This window comes from Syngnathus acus, chromosome 2, assembly GCF_901709675.1.
Source record: "Syngnathus acus chromosome 2, fSynAcu1.2, whole genome shotgun sequence".
Classification (NCBI taxonomy): Eukaryota; Metazoa; Chordata; class Actinopteri; order Syngnathiformes; family Syngnathidae; genus Syngnathus; species Syngnathus acus.
In genome coordinates, this window is record NC_051088.1 from 1,747,216 (window position 1) to 1,763,963 (window position 16,748).

At 48.0% G+C, this 16,748-nt stretch overlaps 1 protein-coding gene and 1 long non-coding RNA gene across 4 annotated transcripts in view; both read right to left on the reverse strand.

The window, feature by feature from the left end:
- The window catches only part of lama5 (laminin, alpha 5), a 380,553-nt gene that overhangs the window by 293,599 nt on the left and 70,206 nt on the right, over positions 1-16,748 (reverse strand). The gene's annotated exons all lie outside the window — the stretch shown is intronic.
- On the reverse strand, positions 1,807-15,553 carry LOC119119540. The gene is made up of 3 exons (XR_005097334.1): positions 15,119-15,553; positions 5,154-5,158; positions 1,807-1,818 (listed from the first exon to the last, which is right to left on the reverse strand). It is a non-coding gene; the product is annotated as an uncharacterized LOC119119540 (long non-coding RNA).

Below are 16,748 nucleotides of genomic sequence, written 5' to 3' on the forward strand. Positions count from 1 at the left end.
TGCGTGTGTGACGATCATTGGGACTTAAAAAAAAATAAAAAAAATAAAATAATAAAATTGGGTGCGTATTATACATGGGTACAGGCTTTTATCCAGCATCAACATGCCATTTTTAGGGTGCGTATTATACATGGGGGCGCATTATACACGGAAAAAAACGGTACTCATTATTTTCCAAAGTCACAGGGAGCCACAACAGAAGGATGAAAGAGCCACATGTGGCTCCGGAGCCATGGGTTGCCGACCTATGGTCTAGATCAGGTAGGGGCAAACTACGGCCCGCGGGCCACATCCGGCCCACGGGACCGTTTAATCCGGCCCGCCAACCCTGAATAAATTGTATTATTAAACATTTTTTTTGGTCATTTTGCCTGCAATGACTGCGTTTCCCCAGTAGATGGGGAACCGCTCGCCTGCGCATTTACTACCGGAAGCCGTGTCAGAAAGCTCGGTGCACACTCACAAGTGCGTGTACGTACTCAGTAGTACGGACATGGCGCACTCGCGCTCTATTTGTATCAGTGCCGAATTTAGAGCGTGGGCTGTGACGACAGCATTCTTGTAATTCGCGCGCTGAGCTTTCAGATACAGTTTTACGCTAAAGCCACCCACAAACCTTCCCCTGGAATCCTTCCATTAAAATGAGTCGCCCAAGGAAAAGCAAGGTGGACACTGAGTGCCGAGTGCTTAAAAAAGAGTGGCCAATTTGGCTCGACGTACGCGACGTGACGTTCAGCCACATGAACATCAACATCAACCCGTCACAGATCTAGGTAAACGGACCAACACTTCGGATCTCTCCTAAGAATTGCCACAACAGATTTTACTCCAGACTATGACGCACTAGCAAAAAAGGGAGACCAACAACACTGTTCCCACTGAAAATGAAGGGGAGGCTCTCAAGTTTGTTGTAAAAAAATGCATTTTGAATATGATTTGTACAAATAGCAGGGATTGAAACTAGCGACCATTCTCATTTTCAAACAATGCAGGATGCTCAAGGACATTGATGCACCACTTGTTTGCGACTAATCTTAACCTGTAAAGTTCTTAAGGCTTACTTTAAGGAAGTGTTTCCCGTTTCCTCACCTCTGTTACCAGGTGTTTGTGAGTTAAAACTCTGCTCTGATTTTCAGATACCCCTCACCGTGTTGCCGTTTTGATTACTTTATTTGGATGTATGCTTTCACCGATTCTTCAAGATGATATGTGTGACCGGTCAGAATGTTTGCCGTTTGATGTGATCTCATAAGATAAACATCTTTCATTAATCTGACCTGCAGGCACTGAAGTGATGGAGACTGTTATTCATAATAACAGTGTCGTATTTTATGAGAATCACTGATAGCAGTTTTTTAATGATTTCTTTTTTTTTTTAATGCTGTTAATAAATGCATTTGTTTTCAAAAAACCTTTTTTGAATATCCATGCTTTACTACCTACTAAAGGCCAAAACCTTTTATGCAATGACCTTTACAGGTCGTTTATATTACTTCACACAAACACTACATCCATCTGCTCCTGGTTCGGCCCTCCGGTCCAAATTTAGAACCCAGTTCGGCCCGCAAGTCAAAAGGTTTGCCCACCCCTGGTCTAGTTCATCTGATCCCATCCTACAGGCAGAAATTAAAAACTTCTAAGCCTGTGGTGAGGACTGTGAGGAAGTGGACAGTGGAGTCAAAGCAGGACCTCCAAGCCTGCTTTGACCGCACCGATTGGGGAGTTTTTGAAGCTGCAACTTCAGACCTGCATGAACTCATCGATACTGTCACATCATACATCAGTTTTTGGGAGGATTTATGTGTGCAGACTAAGAACCTTCTGCACGTACAACAACGACAAACTTTGGTTTACACCAAACCTCAGGATGCTGCGCAAAGCCAAGGAGGAGGCCTACAGGAGTGGTGACCGGAACCTGTTCAAGCAGACCAGGAATCGGGAGATCAGGAAAGCCAAGAGGTGTTACGGGGAGAGCCGGAAGAGACACCTCTCTGCCAATCCTGATCCCTCAACAGTGTGGAAGGTCTGCAGAGCATCAAGGGCTTCAGAAACCAACCCCTCCAAGTCCTGTGGAGAACCCAAGGCTTGCAAACCAGCTAAACAGGTTCTACTGCAGGTTTGAACGGTCCACCCACACAACAGGACTTCCAGCAGCACAATAAACATACACACCTCCCCCCACAACCCCTCTGTCCACACCTCCATCATCGTTATCACCTACTCTCTCTCTTACAGAAGCCACGCCCGCACTTCAGATCCGCGAGGAGGAGGTGTGTCAGATGTTCCGGAGACAAAAGGTCAGGAAGGCACCAGGCCCAGACGGCATGTCCTCCTCCTGCTTGAAAGTCTGAGCTGAACAACTGGCACCCACCTTTGCACGGATCTTCAACCATTCCCTGGAGCTGTGTGAGGTGCCCTCGTGCTTCAAGAGCTCCACCATCGTACCGGTGGCCAAGAAACCCGCCATCACAGGTTTGAATGACTATAGACCTGTCGCCCTGACATCTGTGGTCATGAAATCTTTTGAGAGGTTAGTGTTGAACCACCTGAAGGACATCACGGGCCCCCTGCTCGACCCCCTGCAGTTTGCCTACCGGGCAAACAGGCCGGTGGACGATGCGGTCAACATGGGATTGCACTACATCCTGCACCACCTGGACACCCCAGGGATGTACGCCAGGATCCTGTTTGTGGACTTCAGCTCAGCGTTCAACACCATCGCTCCTGACATCCTCCACCAGAAGCTCATCCAGCTCGCGGTGCCTGCTTCAACCTGTCAGTGAATCACCAGCTTCCTGACCAACAGGAGACAACGTGTGAGGCTGGGGACCATCACATCCGACACCTGGACCACCAATACTGGCGCCCCCCACTGCTCTTCTCTTTCTACACTAACGATTGCTCCTCAGGCGACTCTTCTGTGAAGCTACTTTTTGTATTGTTTACTTGAATGTTTTGTTTGTCTGTGGACCAATTGGGTGTAATATGTCTTGTCACCGTGGGATAGTAGGAAACGCAATTTCGATCTCTTTGTATGTCTTGACGTGAAGAATTTGACAATAAAGCAGACTTTGACTTTGACTATCCTCTGCACCTCCATCACTGTCTGGTTTGGATCGGCCACCAAACAAGACAAGCACAGACTGCAACGGACAATCAGGACTGCAGAAGAGATAATCAGAACCAACCTCCCATCTATTCAGGACTTGTACCTGTCCAGGACCAGGAAACGTGCAAGTAACGTCTCTCCAGACCCTTCTTACCCAGGTTGCAGTCTGTTCGAACTACTCCCCTCCGGACGGCGTTACAGAGTACTGTACGCCAAAACCAGCAGACACAGAGACAGCTTCTTCCCCCAGGCTGTCGCTCTGATGAACTCACACCACTTTTAGAGTCTCAGAGACATTCCTGTGCAATAACATCCTGCTCTCAACGCTTTATCTTTGAATTGTCTGTATTATGTGTACTATGTGTCCACTCTGCATCCATTGCAGCCTGGTCATCCTGGAAGAGGGATCCTCCCATTTGTGGTCTCTTCAAGGTTTCTCATTTCCCCAAGTAGGAGTTTTGAGTTTTTCCTTGCCCTCCTGGGAGTTTACGATCAGGGGATGTTTGAGAATATTTGTAAATTTTCGCACATGTCCTGAGTGTTGTTAGTCACCTAAATGTTGAACAGAGGCTGAGAAGTACCGAAGTCAAATTCCTTGTTTGGCATGCTCAAACATGGCCAATAAAAATTCTTGAATCTTGAACGCTTCCCCAGGGAGGCGTCCAGGAGGCATCCTACTGAGATGCCCGAGCCACCTCATCTGGCTCCTTTCAACGTGGAGGAGCAGCGGCTCTTCTCCGAGACTCTCCCAGATGACCGAGCGTCTCACCCTATCACTAAGGGAGAGCCCGGACACCCTGCGGAGGAAACTAATTTTGGACGCTTGTATCCGGGCTCTTTTTCTTTCAGTTACGACCCATAGCTCGTGACCATAGGTCAGGGTAGGAGAGTAGATCGACCAGTAAATTGAGAGCTTTGCCTTTTGGCTCAGCTCTCTCTTCACCACGACGGACTAGTACAGAGTCCGCATTACAGCAGACGCTGCACCGGTCCGCGTGTCGATCTCACGCTTCATCCTGCCCTCGCTCGTGAACAAGACCCCAAGATACTTGAAATCCTCCACTTGGGGCAGGATGTCATCCCTGATCCGGAGAGGGCATTACACCGAGGACCATGGACTCAGATTTGGAGGTACTGACCCTCATCCCGACCGCTTCACACTCGGCTGCGAACCGCTCTAGTGACGTTGACGTCATGATGGCGCCGCGGATGGCCGCCATGGTGAGTCGCTCTGTTTCTTTGTCTTATTTTGTGTGTTTTCTGTGTCCTCTGCTGTCCATCCCGGATCACTTTTACAAGAGAAGCGTTGATAAACATCGGACAGTCTTCTTCTGGTATTTTCTCTCCTGTTTTCTCTGATTCAGACTGTTTGTCGGAGATTTTAGCCGGAGCGGCGGTGCTATACAAGCTAGCGCGACGATGGCGACGCGGAAAACGAGCCGGAGCCCTCGTAAAACTGAGGCAGAGAGGGTTCCGTTCTACCCTACCGTCAATTCATCTGGCGAATGTCCGCTCCCTGGCGAACAAGATGGACGAACTGCTGCTCCTCACTTCAAGGAACACGGACTTCAGCAGATCCGCTGCGCTGTGTTTTGTTGAAACGTGGCTTAGCGAACGCACCCCCCACCACGCCGTGGAGTTAGCTGGGTTTCGGCTAACGTGTGCAGATCGCAGCGCGGAGCTCTCCGGAAAATCAAAGGGAGGTGGTCTCTGTTTCTACATTAATGAACGTTGGTGTACTGATGTCATGGTGTTGAAAGAGTTTTGCAGCCCTCTCCTAGAAACACTTTTCATAAACTGCCGGCCGTTCTATTCACCACGGGAGTTCTCCTCGATCGTCATGGCGGCTGTTTACATTCCACCACACGCACGTGCGAGTGAAGCCACGCAGATGCTGGCTGACCAGGTGACAGACATGGAGAAACTTCTACCAAATTCACTAATCATTGTTCTGGGTGATCTTAACAGGGCGAACCTCGCACAAGAACTCCCCAGATACAGACAGCACATAACGTGTCCCACCAGAGGGGCACAGACACTGCACCACTGCTACACCGTAATTAAGGATGCATACCACTCTGTGGCTCGTGCAGCTTTAGGACTCTCAGACCACTGTCTAGTTCATCTGATCCCGGCCTACAAGCAGAAACTAAAAACTTCTAAGCCTGTGGTGAGGACTGTGAGGAAGTGGACAGTGGAGTCAAGGCAGGACCTCCAAGCCTGCTTTGACTGCACCGATTGGGGAGTTTTTGAAGCTGCAACTTCAGACCTGGATGAACTCACTGACACTGTCACATCATACATCAGTTTTTGTGAGGATCTGTGTGTGCAGACTAAGACCTTCTGCACGTACAACAACGACAAACCTCGGTTTACACCGGACCTCAGGAGGCTGCGCAAAGTCAACGAGGAGGCCTACAGGAGCGGCGGCCGGGACCTGTTCAAGCAGACCAGAAACACACTGAACCGAGAGGTCAGGAAAGCCAGGAGGTGTTACGGGGAGAGCCTGGAGAGACACCTCTCTGCCAATCCTGATCCCTCAACATTGTGGAAAGGTCTGCAGAGCATCACGGGCTTCAAGAAACGAACCTGTGGAGAGCCCAAGGCTTGCTAACCAGCTAAACAGGTTCTACTGCAGGTTTAATCGTTCCTCCCACACAACGGGACCTCCTGCAGCACAGTCTACATACACACCTCCCCCCACAAACCCTCTGTCCACACCTCCATCACCATTGTCACCCGCTCTCTCTCTTGCAGAGGCCACACCCGCACTCCAGATCCGTGAAGAGGAAGTGCGCCAGATGTTCCGGAGACAAAAGATCAAGAAGGCACCGGGCCCAGACGGCGTGTCACCTTCCTGCTTGAAAGTCTGTGCTGAGCAGCTGGCACCCACCTTTGCACGGATCTTCAACCGTTCCCTGGAGCTGTGTGAGGTGCCCTCGTGCTTCAAGAGCTCCACCATCGTTCCAGTGGCCAAGAAGCCCGCCATCACAGGTTTGAATGACTATAGACCTGTCGCACTGACATCTGTGGTCATGAAATCTTTCGAGAGGTTAGTGCTGAACCACCTGAAGGATGTCACGGGCCCCCTGCTTGACCCCCTCCAGTTTGCCTACCGGGCAAACAGATCGGTGGATGATGCGGTCAACATGGGACTGCACTACATCCTGCACCACCTGGACACCCCAGGAATGTAGCCAGGATCCTGTTTGAGGACTTCAGCTCAGCGTTCAACACCATCGCTCCTGACATCCTCCAACAGAAGCTCATCCAGCTTGCGGTGCCTGCCCCCACCTGTCAGTGGATCACCAGCTTCCTGACCAACAGGAGACAGCGTGTGAGGTTGGGGAGCATCACATCCTCTCCCCACTGCTCTTCTCTCTCTACACCAACGATTTCTGATCAGGTGATTCTCCAGTGAAGCTCCTGAAGTATGCAGACGACACCACTCTCATCTGACTGATCCAGGACGGTGATGAGACTGCGTACAGACAGGAGGTGGAGCGGCTGGTCCACTGGTGCAGCCAAAACCACCTGGAGCTGAACCCGCTCAAGACCGTGGAGATGACAGTGGACTTCAGGCGTGACCCTTCACCACTTTCACCCCTCACTATCCGCAGTAATACTATTCTCTCCACAGACACCTTCAAGTTCCTGGGAACCACAATCTCTCGGGATCTGAAATGGACCGGCCACATAGACTCTGTCCGCAAGAAGGCCCAGCAGAGGCTGTACTTCCTGAGACAGCTCAAGAAGTTCAACCTGCCGCGGGAGCTGCTGAAGACTTTCTACACTGCCATCATCCAGTCTGTCCTCTGCACCTCCATCACTGTCTGGTTTGGATCGGCCTCCAAACAAGACAAGCACAGACTGCAACGGACAATCAGGACTGCTGAAAAAATCATTGGAATCAACCTCCCATCTATCCAAGACTTGTACCTGTCCAGGACCAGGAAACGTGCAAGGAACATCTCTACAGACCCTTCTCACCCAGGTTGCAGTCTGTTTGAACTACTCCCCTCCGGACGGCATTATAGAGCTCTGTACGCCAAAACCAGCAGACACAGAGACAGCTTCTTACCCCAGGCTGTTGCTCTGATGAACTCACACCACTCAGAGTCTCAGAGTCATTCCTGTGCAATAACATCCTGCTCTCCACACCTTTTTTGAATTGTCTACACTATTTGTACTATGTGTCCTCTCTGTATCCATTGCAGCCTGGTCATCCTGGAAGAGGGACCCTCCCATCTGTGGTCTCTTCTCAAGTTTTCTCATTTCCCCTAGCTGGAGTTTTGAGTTTTTCCTTGCCCTCTTGGGAGTTTAAGGTCAGGGGATGTTTGAGAATATTTGCCATTTTTCACACATCCTGAGTGTTGTTAGTCACCTAAATGTTGAACAGAGGCTGTGATGTACCGAAGTCAAATTCCTTGTTTGGCACGCTCAAACATGGCGAATAAAAACTCTTGAATCTTGAATCTTGAGAGCTGGAGATCACGGTTTGAAGAAGCCAACACCATCACGTCGTCTCCAAAAAGATGCAATGCTGAGGTCCCCAAACCGGACACCCTCAACACCTCGGCTGCGCCTAGAAATTCTGTCTATAAAACTTATGAACAGAATCGGTGACAAAGGGGAGCCTTCACTGGGAACGAATCCGACTTACTGCCGGAAATGCGGACCAAACTCTGGCATCGATGATACAGGGACCGAACCGCCCTTATCAGTTGGTTCGGCACCCCGTACTTCCGAAGCACCCTCCACAAAACTTCCCAAGGGAAACGGTTGAACGCCTTCTCCAAGTCCACAAAACACATGTGGACTGGTTGAGCAAATTCCCATGCACCCTCGAGGATCCTGCCGAGGGTATAGAGCTGGTCCACTCTTCCACGGCCAGGACGAAAACCACACTGCTCCTTCTGAATCTGAGGTTCGACCTCCCGATGGACCCTCCTCTCCAGCACCCCTGAATAGGCCTTACCAGGGAGGCTGAGGAGTGTAATTCCTCTGTAGTTGGAAGACACCCTCCGGTCGCCCTTCTTAAAGAGGGGAACCACCACCTCAGTCTGCCAATCCAGAGGCACCGTCCCCGATGTCCACGCAATGTTGTAGAGGCGTGTTAGCCAGGACAGCCCCACAACATCCAGAGCCTTTAAGAACTCCGGGCGGATCTCATCCTCCCCCGGGGCCTTACCTCAGAGGAGTTTTTTAACTACCTCAGTGACTTCGACCCCAGAGATTGGAGGGTCCACCTCAGAGTCTCCAGGCCCTGCTTCCACAATGGAAGGCGTGTCGGGGAATTGAGGAGGTCTTCGAAGTGTTCTCCCCACCGACTCACGACATCCCGAGTCGAGGTCAGCTGCACGCCATCTCCACTGTAAACAGTGTTAATGGTGCACTAATTCCCCCTCCTGAGACGCTGGATGGTGGACCAGAATTTCCTAGAAGCCGTCCGGAAGTCATTCTCCATGGCCTCGCCAAACGCCTCCCACGCCCGGGTTTTTGCCTCAGCAACCGAAGCCGCGTTCCCCTTGGCCATCCGGTACGTGTCGGTTGCCGGAGTCCCACAGGCCAGAACGGCCCGATAGGACTCCTTCAGCGGGTTCGTGGGTTACCGCCACGACAGGCACCGACCACCTTATGGCCACAGTTCGGGTCGGCTGCCTCAACAATGGAGGCACGGAACATGGTCCACTCGGACTCAATGTCCCCCGCCTCCTCCGGGACGTGGGAAAAGCTCTGCCGGAGGTGGGAGTTGAAGCTCTTCCTGACAGGGGATTCTGCCAGACGTTCCCAGCAGACCCTCACAGTACATTTGGTCTGCCAGGTCGGACCGGCATCTTCCCTCACCATCGGAGCCAACCCACCACCAGGTGGTGATCAGTTGACAGCTCCGCCCCTCCCTTCACCAGAGTGTCCAAAATACGCGGCCGCAAATCCGATGACACAACAAGCGAAAACACAAACTCCAGCCGAATCAGCCACTACAGGTTAATTAAAGGCCATATCATAGAAATGTGTCTTTAGACGTGTCTGAAATGTTTCTACTGAGGTAGCAGTTCTAATATCCATTGGTAGGGCATTCCAAAGCCCTGCAGCCCGAATAGAAAATGGTCTAGAGCAGCGGTGGCCAACCCGCGGCTCGCGAGCCGCATGCGACTCTTTGGCTGGTTTCATGCGGCTCTTTTACGTTCATATCAACATTTGTGTTTATTTTTCGTGCGTATTTGCTTCGCTTGAGTTCAATATGGTATTTTGGTCAAACGCGCATGCGCGTGAGGTGAAATCCTGCAAAGGAGGAGGGACAAACAGAGCGATTGGTTTTGCTGGCTTTTTAATGAATGGCGACTGTGACTACGGGGGCCCATTAGGTCCAGAAAAGCTTAAAGTTGTTTTTTGTTGAACGCTATGGCAAGCCATTCTGCCTGATATGTCGGACGTCATTGGCGCATTTAAAAGCTTCAAATGGTCAGCGCCACTTCAGCTCACTTCATGCCAATATCGATAAGGACTTTGCAAAAGGGACTGAATTTCGCAAGCACACGTTTGGAGACTTTGAAAAGTCAGGCAAAAAAATAGGTACAGTTTTTCAAAAAAATTACGAAGCACTCAGAGACTGTCACACTTGCATTGTTTCAACAGGCTTGGAACATTGCACGGGCTAAAAAGCCATACTTTGGCTGTGGTTTTAGTACTGTAGGAGTCAATTTGTCATTATCATGTTGGTGCGTGACATAATAATGTCACACAATAAATTTGGCTGAGCAGAGGGGTGTGTGTGTGTGTGTGTGTGTGTGTGTGTGTGTGTGTGTGTGTGTGTGTGTGTGTGTGTGTGTGTGTGTGTGTGCGTGTGTGTGTGTGTGTGTGTGTGTGTGTGTGTCGGGGGGGTGTTCATGTGTGCTCATGTGTATGATGTGGCTCTTTGCGATGACACAGTAAAAAATGTGGCTCTTGGTCTCTGACTGGTTGGCCACCCCTGGTCTAGAGCATGACCCTGCAGACATTTTTTTGGCCCTCGGGGTTACAAAAAGACTCGCGTTTTGCGAGCGGAGGTTACGAGACGGAACGTAAGGAACAACTAGGTCGACAAGATATGAAGGCGCTAAGCCATGCAATGAATTATAGGTTAATAGGGGAACCTTGAAGTCACATCTTAAATGGACCGGGAGCCAATGTAAGTTGGCTAATATTGGGGTAACGTGATCAAATTGTCTTGTCCGTGAGAGCAGCCTTGCAGCAGCATTTTGTACTACCGTAATTTTCGGACTATAAGTCGCACCGGAGTATAAGTCGCACCAGCCATAAAATGCCCAAAAAAGTGAAAAAAAACCATATATAAGTCGCTCCGGAGTATAAGTCGCATTTTGGGGGGCAATTTATTCGACAAAATCCAACACCAAGAACAGTCATGAACGAGCAACAACAGGCTAAACGATAGCTATGCGAACGTGACATAAACACAAACTAAGAGCTGAGAACGGCCCTGACGTAAAATTCAGAGTTATTCAAAAAACTATTACATAAATAACACGTTAATAAAACCATCTGCGTCACTCCAATTCATTAAATCCATCAATCGTCCTTTGTCAACAATGCGTGCGCGCCGCTGACGGCTCTTGCACTTAAAAATATTCCACAGGCCCATATAACGATATATAAATTATATATCAAATAACTATTATATAAGCAATAATGTTATCAAACCATCTGTGCACTCTAAATCATTAAATCCATCGATCAAATTCCTCGTCCTTTGTCAACATCGCCGCGCGTGCGCCCTGACGCCAGCCTCGTCGTTATTCCACAGATTTACTATATAACTATATTGTAGCGTTAACAAAGTTCAAGGAAAGACGTGGGTTTGGTAAACGGCTCTTTATTTAACAAAACAAACTTACAGGCGTGTGGCGGCGTGGACGTCCAGCCACGAAAGGGGACGAGAGCTCCATACGATAGGACCGGGCGTGCGTAGAAGCCATGACCGAGCCCCATGCACCGTCCTCGGACAGCCACCCGGCTGAGCGCCGGCCCTCGACTTCCATCCACGGAGCTGAAAGGCAGCTCGGTAGAGTAGGACCGGGCGTGCGTAAAAGCATTGTCCGAGCACCATCCACCGTCCCTGGACAGCCACCCGGCCGAGCGCCGGCGCCCGACTTCAATCCACGAAAGTGAAAGAAAGCTGGACGAGTCGATCTTTGTCCTTTATGTAAACAACCGTCGCGCTGCTGACGCGCGACCGCGACGTCAGCAGCGCGACGTCGCGCGTCACTCGTCCAGCTTTCTTTCACTTTCGTGGATTGAAGTCGGGCGCCGGCGCTCGGCCGGGTGGCTGTCCAGGGACGGTGGATGGTGCTCGGACAATGCTTTTTTTTTTTTTTTTTTTAAGAAAATCATGGTACTGGTACGAGTATTGATTTATGTATTGTTCTCTTCTTGTCATGTTGTGAAAGAATGTGGGTTGAATAAATACCGAAAGAACAATAGTGTGTTTGTACTGTGCTCTGGTCATTTCGTCAAAGAAGGGATAATAGTCCTCTTCTCTTCTTGACTGACAATGAATGTGATAGCTTAATACAATCAGCAAATAACAAAATGCGTATTACAGGTAATATTTTATTTCACAACACTTTGCCTTGTTCCTTTCGTCTCTGCTGTTCACTTCAAACACGCTCCATACGAACGCAATGCTCTCGTATCAGACGCTTGCTCGATCACCTGCTCGTTTGCTGTCACAATGTACCCTACACAAATCCGAAACATTTGTTGCGGCTCCGAGTCACGACGAGGGGCAAGTTTTGGTTTCCAAGGGTGTTATTATTCCTCTTCAACGTCTCTCCCATACAGAGCCGCCTTTTTCACATGTCCGCACGTCACTTTCCTCTCTTTTCATCTGATCGCGGTGGTGCCTTTATGGGCAGTCGGAGAAATCAACGCCAACAAAAAAAATACATCCAGCCTAGTTAAGACCATACCAAAGACTATAAAAATGGGACCCATTGCCTCCCTGCGTGTGTGACGATCATTGGGACTTAAAAAAAAAAAGAAAAAAAAAAAAAAATTAAAAAAAAAAAAAAAAATTGGGTGCGTATTATACATGGGTACAGGCTTTTTTCCAGCATCAACATGCCATTGTTAGGGTGCGTATTATACATGGGGGCGTATTATACACGGAAAAAAACGGTAATTTATATATCGTTATATGGGCCTGTGGAATATTTTTAAGTGCAAAAGCCGTCAGCGGACAAAGGACGATTGATGGATTTAATGAATTGGAGTGACGCAGATGGTTTCGCGCTGCTGTCGTCACTTGAAATTCAAATTACAGTAATCCCTTGCTACATTGCGGTTCGTTTATCGCGGTTTCATTTTTTTTTTTGAATTTTTTTTTTGAAATTTTTTGAAAAAAAAAAAACACATATAAGTCGCTCCTGAGTATAAGTCGCCCCCCCACCCAAACTATGAAAAAAACCGCGACTTATAGTCCGAAAATTACGGTAACTGTAGACTTTTGATACTGGATTTAGGAAGACCAGAGAATAATGCGTTACAGTGGTTCAGGCGCGACGTAATAAACGCATGTATAATAGTTTCCGCATCACCGGTCGAGAGGATCGGATGAATCTTAGAAATATTACTAAGGTGAAAAAACGCAATTCTAGTTATGTTCTTAATGTGCTTTTGAAAGGAGAGCGTTTGGTCAAATATTACCCCGAGATTAGTTCCAGTATCGCTCTGAGTGATAGTACGGTTATCCATAGTTATAGTGGTTTCCTTAAATAAGTGGTGAGGTAACGAGCTGGACCAATTATCAACATCTCAGTTTTATCTGGGTTAAGACAAAGGAAATTGAGAGATATCCATGGCTTGAGCTCCGCAAGGCACGCCTCAAAGATTACAACAGTCCCGCGGATCTGTCATCGATAACGGCATATATAATTGAGTGTCATCCGCGTAACATTGAAAACTAATATTATATTTACGTATTATGTCTCCAAGCGGAATCATATAAATATTAAATAGAATTGGTCCGAGTACCGTTCCCTGCAGGACACCACACGTAACACTATAGCGCTCAGAGGTCATATTGCCATGGACCACTCAGTGCGTCCTGTCTGATAGATAGGAATAGAACCAGCCTAGTGCTGACCCTGAAATACCAACACAGCTTTTAAGGCACTCTAATAAAATATCGAAGTCTACAGTGTCGAAGGCAGCACTAAGATCAAGTAATAACAATACCGATGAAGTGTTTGAATCCATAGCTATGAGGACATCATTAGTCACTTTAGCAAGTGCTGTCTCGGTGGAATGATTAGCTCTAAAACCAGACTGAAAAGATTCATATAGATTATTGGCGACCATGTAATCAATAAGCTGCTGCGCTACTGCTTTTTCAAAGTTTTGCTATGAATGGGAGATTTGAAACTGGCCTATAATTACTGAGACAGTCCGGGTCGAGATTTGGTCGCTTAAGAAGCGGTTTAATGATAGCGGTTTTAAAGGCTGTTGGCACTATACCAGAGGAGACAGACAGCTTAATTATATTTAAGACGGACGGTCCTAAAATTTGAAATAATTCTTTAAATAGTTTGGCTGGAAGTGCGTTGAGTAAACAAGTTGTTTGTTTAGCCGCACTAACCAATTGTGTAAGCCTTTCAAGGGACACGCTTTTAGAATTTGAGAGGATTATTGCATGATCGTCCGCGCCGGTAATCGGCGGTCTCGACTGAGCGATTGGAACGGTCATCTTGAGCTCATCCCTAATGGATTCAATCTTTCGAGCGAAAAATTTCATGAACTCGTCAGCTGAGTGGAAGGAGCTATCGGAGGTCGGCTGGCATAGTGTTAGCTTTGCTACTGTATCAAATAAGTATTTAGGATTGTTTTGATTGAGATTATTAACTTGCGAGAAATAATTAGTTTTTGCTAAGATAAGCGCATCTTTATATTTCAGGAGGCTGTCACGCCATGCCTGATGGAAAACCTCAAGTTTGGTTAAACGGCATTTGCGCTCATGCTTTCTACATAATTGCTTAAGCGTACGAGTTTCATCTGTGAACCACGGAGTAGGCATTCTACGGCGAGTTTTCAGACGTAGTGGCGCTACAGAGTCGATGGCATTTAACAATGTCGCATTGAATTCATTTGTAAGATTATCAATAGAGCCGATATATGCGGGAAATATGGCAGTTGCCTGCGGCAGTAACTCAGATAACGCAGTCGCAGTTACGGAGTTAATATTACGGCTGCTGTAATTCTGATTGCGCTCTTGTCATTGACAAAGAACTAAAATTTCAAATTTTATTAAGTAATGATCAGACATAACAGTAGTGTATGGCAGTACTGTTATATTTGAGGTTGCCAGTCCTCGGGATAATACCAGAGCTAAGGTATTTCCATTCTTATGCGTTGCTGCCTGTATGGCTTGCGTAAAACCAAACATATCAATTAAAGCCTGAAACGCCGAAGTAAGTGGCTCTGACGGTAAATTCATGTGGATATTGAAATCGCTCATAATTATCATATCATCTGCATTTTTCACTAGATCAGCCACGAATTCTGAAAATTCATCGAGGAAGCCAGAGTAAGTCCCGGGTGGACGGTAAATAACAGCAAGATAAAATGACGGTAAAGCGGTGGATCGGACAGTGAGAACTTCAAATGTTTTAAATACATTAATCGAACGAAGCCTAAATCTAAGATCGGAATTAGAGACGAGGGCGACACCCCCACCCTTTTTTCGAGGATGCGACCCGTGCGAGCTCACAAAATTTGGAGGCGAGGCTTCATTAAGGGGCAGCAGTTCATTATGTTTTAACCAGGTCTCGCAAAGACCAAAAATGTTTAGTTTATGTTCTGTGATGAGGTCATCAACGAGTACTGCTTTCGAATGAAATTATCTAATATTCATAAAACCGAGTTTGAGTCTAGTCGGTAGATCAGGGTTCGTATCTATCGGAGGATTTCTAAACGGAATACGAGTAAGATTGTGTTGTCTAGGCCCAACATTACCTCTAAAATGTTTATTAGCGCGGCGGTTAGATACAACCATAGGAATTTGATAGTTAATATTCGGCAAACATGTAATATTATCTGGAACAGGCACCGTTCCATCAACGTGACCGGTCAGGGTGGAGTGATTGGATGTGTCTACTACCTCAGTAGAAAGTGTGTCAATGTATACTGTAGCACTATTCAAACTGTGACGCTCGAGTCTCCACAAGAAGCTATGTGCATGCTGGGAATCTAGCCTAGCGCTAGTTAACTTTAACTTAACAGACTCCAAACCCATCCTAACAGGTGGCCTAGTCACTTGTGACCCGGCCTGCTCTAAAGTGACCTGTCATGAATGTCTCAAACAGAAATCTATATTCCTTGAAAGAGTGAAGGCGCCTTCACGGTTAGGATGAAGGCCATCCTTCCTCAGCAGGTCGGGGTGGCCCCAGAAGGAGGACCAGTTATCTATAAAATACAGTCCCTGATTCTTACAGAAATTAGCCATCCATCGATTAAGGGAGACGAATCTACTAAACCTCTCATCAGTGCCTCTCGCAGGCAGGGGGCCAGAGACAAATACTCGACGCCGACTCATCTTTCTGGCGAGATCACAAGTCCTCGCTATGTTTTTCATTGTGATCTCTGATTGCCTCATGCTAACATCATTGGAGCCAACGTGTATCACTATATCCGAGTAGCTAGTGTTGTTGAACCTACGCTGTTGACGAGACCTATTGCGAGCCAGCTCCCTAAGATTAGCTTCTGTGTCGGGTGCTCTGGCTCCAGGGATACACATTACCGTGGCTGGATTTGTAAGCGTGATGTTTCGGGTAATGGAGTCACCTATGACCAAGGTGCAAGAGCCAGTAGACCGAGATGGCTTAGGACGACGATGCATTTTAACTGGCTCATCGCAGTTAGCAAGCCGCTTGGGGCTAATGCTAACTGGGCTAGCGGGCTGACTACAGCCCGCATCTGTGTTCGCCACATCTACGGTTAACGCACTAGTCTGCTCTAGCTAACGGCCGCGTCCCTCTAGCAGGGACAACCTCTCTCAGAGAAGGGTGCAGTTGGTGCACGAAGCCGTACAAACCTCTTGATCCGCAGCCATACTTACGTGTCCAATGATCGACGATCAAGAGCCGAACAGTGACGTGGTCGAAATGGCAGGGATTGACGGTCCGCGACTTTCAACAAAAGTAAACTCCCAAAAGTGGAGTAAAAAACGTAAAAAGCAAGGAAAAACTCAAACCCCGTCACCAGATTAGACCACGGATAGGTAATGTGAAATGTGACTGCATCTCAACCAAAACCCCGAGTTTTCTGACCCGACACGTGGTTTCAGGAGACGACGAGTGAGTGAATCCGAGTGGAGTAAAAAACGTAAAAAGCAAGGAAAAACTAGAAAAGAATATACAAATGTAGGAATGTAGAGCGTCTATCTAGTGACGCTGTGGCGCTCTACGTGACGCTCTACGTGGCAAAAAAGGAGCGCTCTCCAGCACTTCCTCCAAGGACTCCAAAAAGGGTGGGTACTCTGAGCTGCCATTTGGTGCATAGACACAAACAACAGTCAGGACCCGTCCCCCCCACCCGAAGGCAAAGGGAGGCTACCTTCTCGATCACCGGGGTGAACCGCAATGTG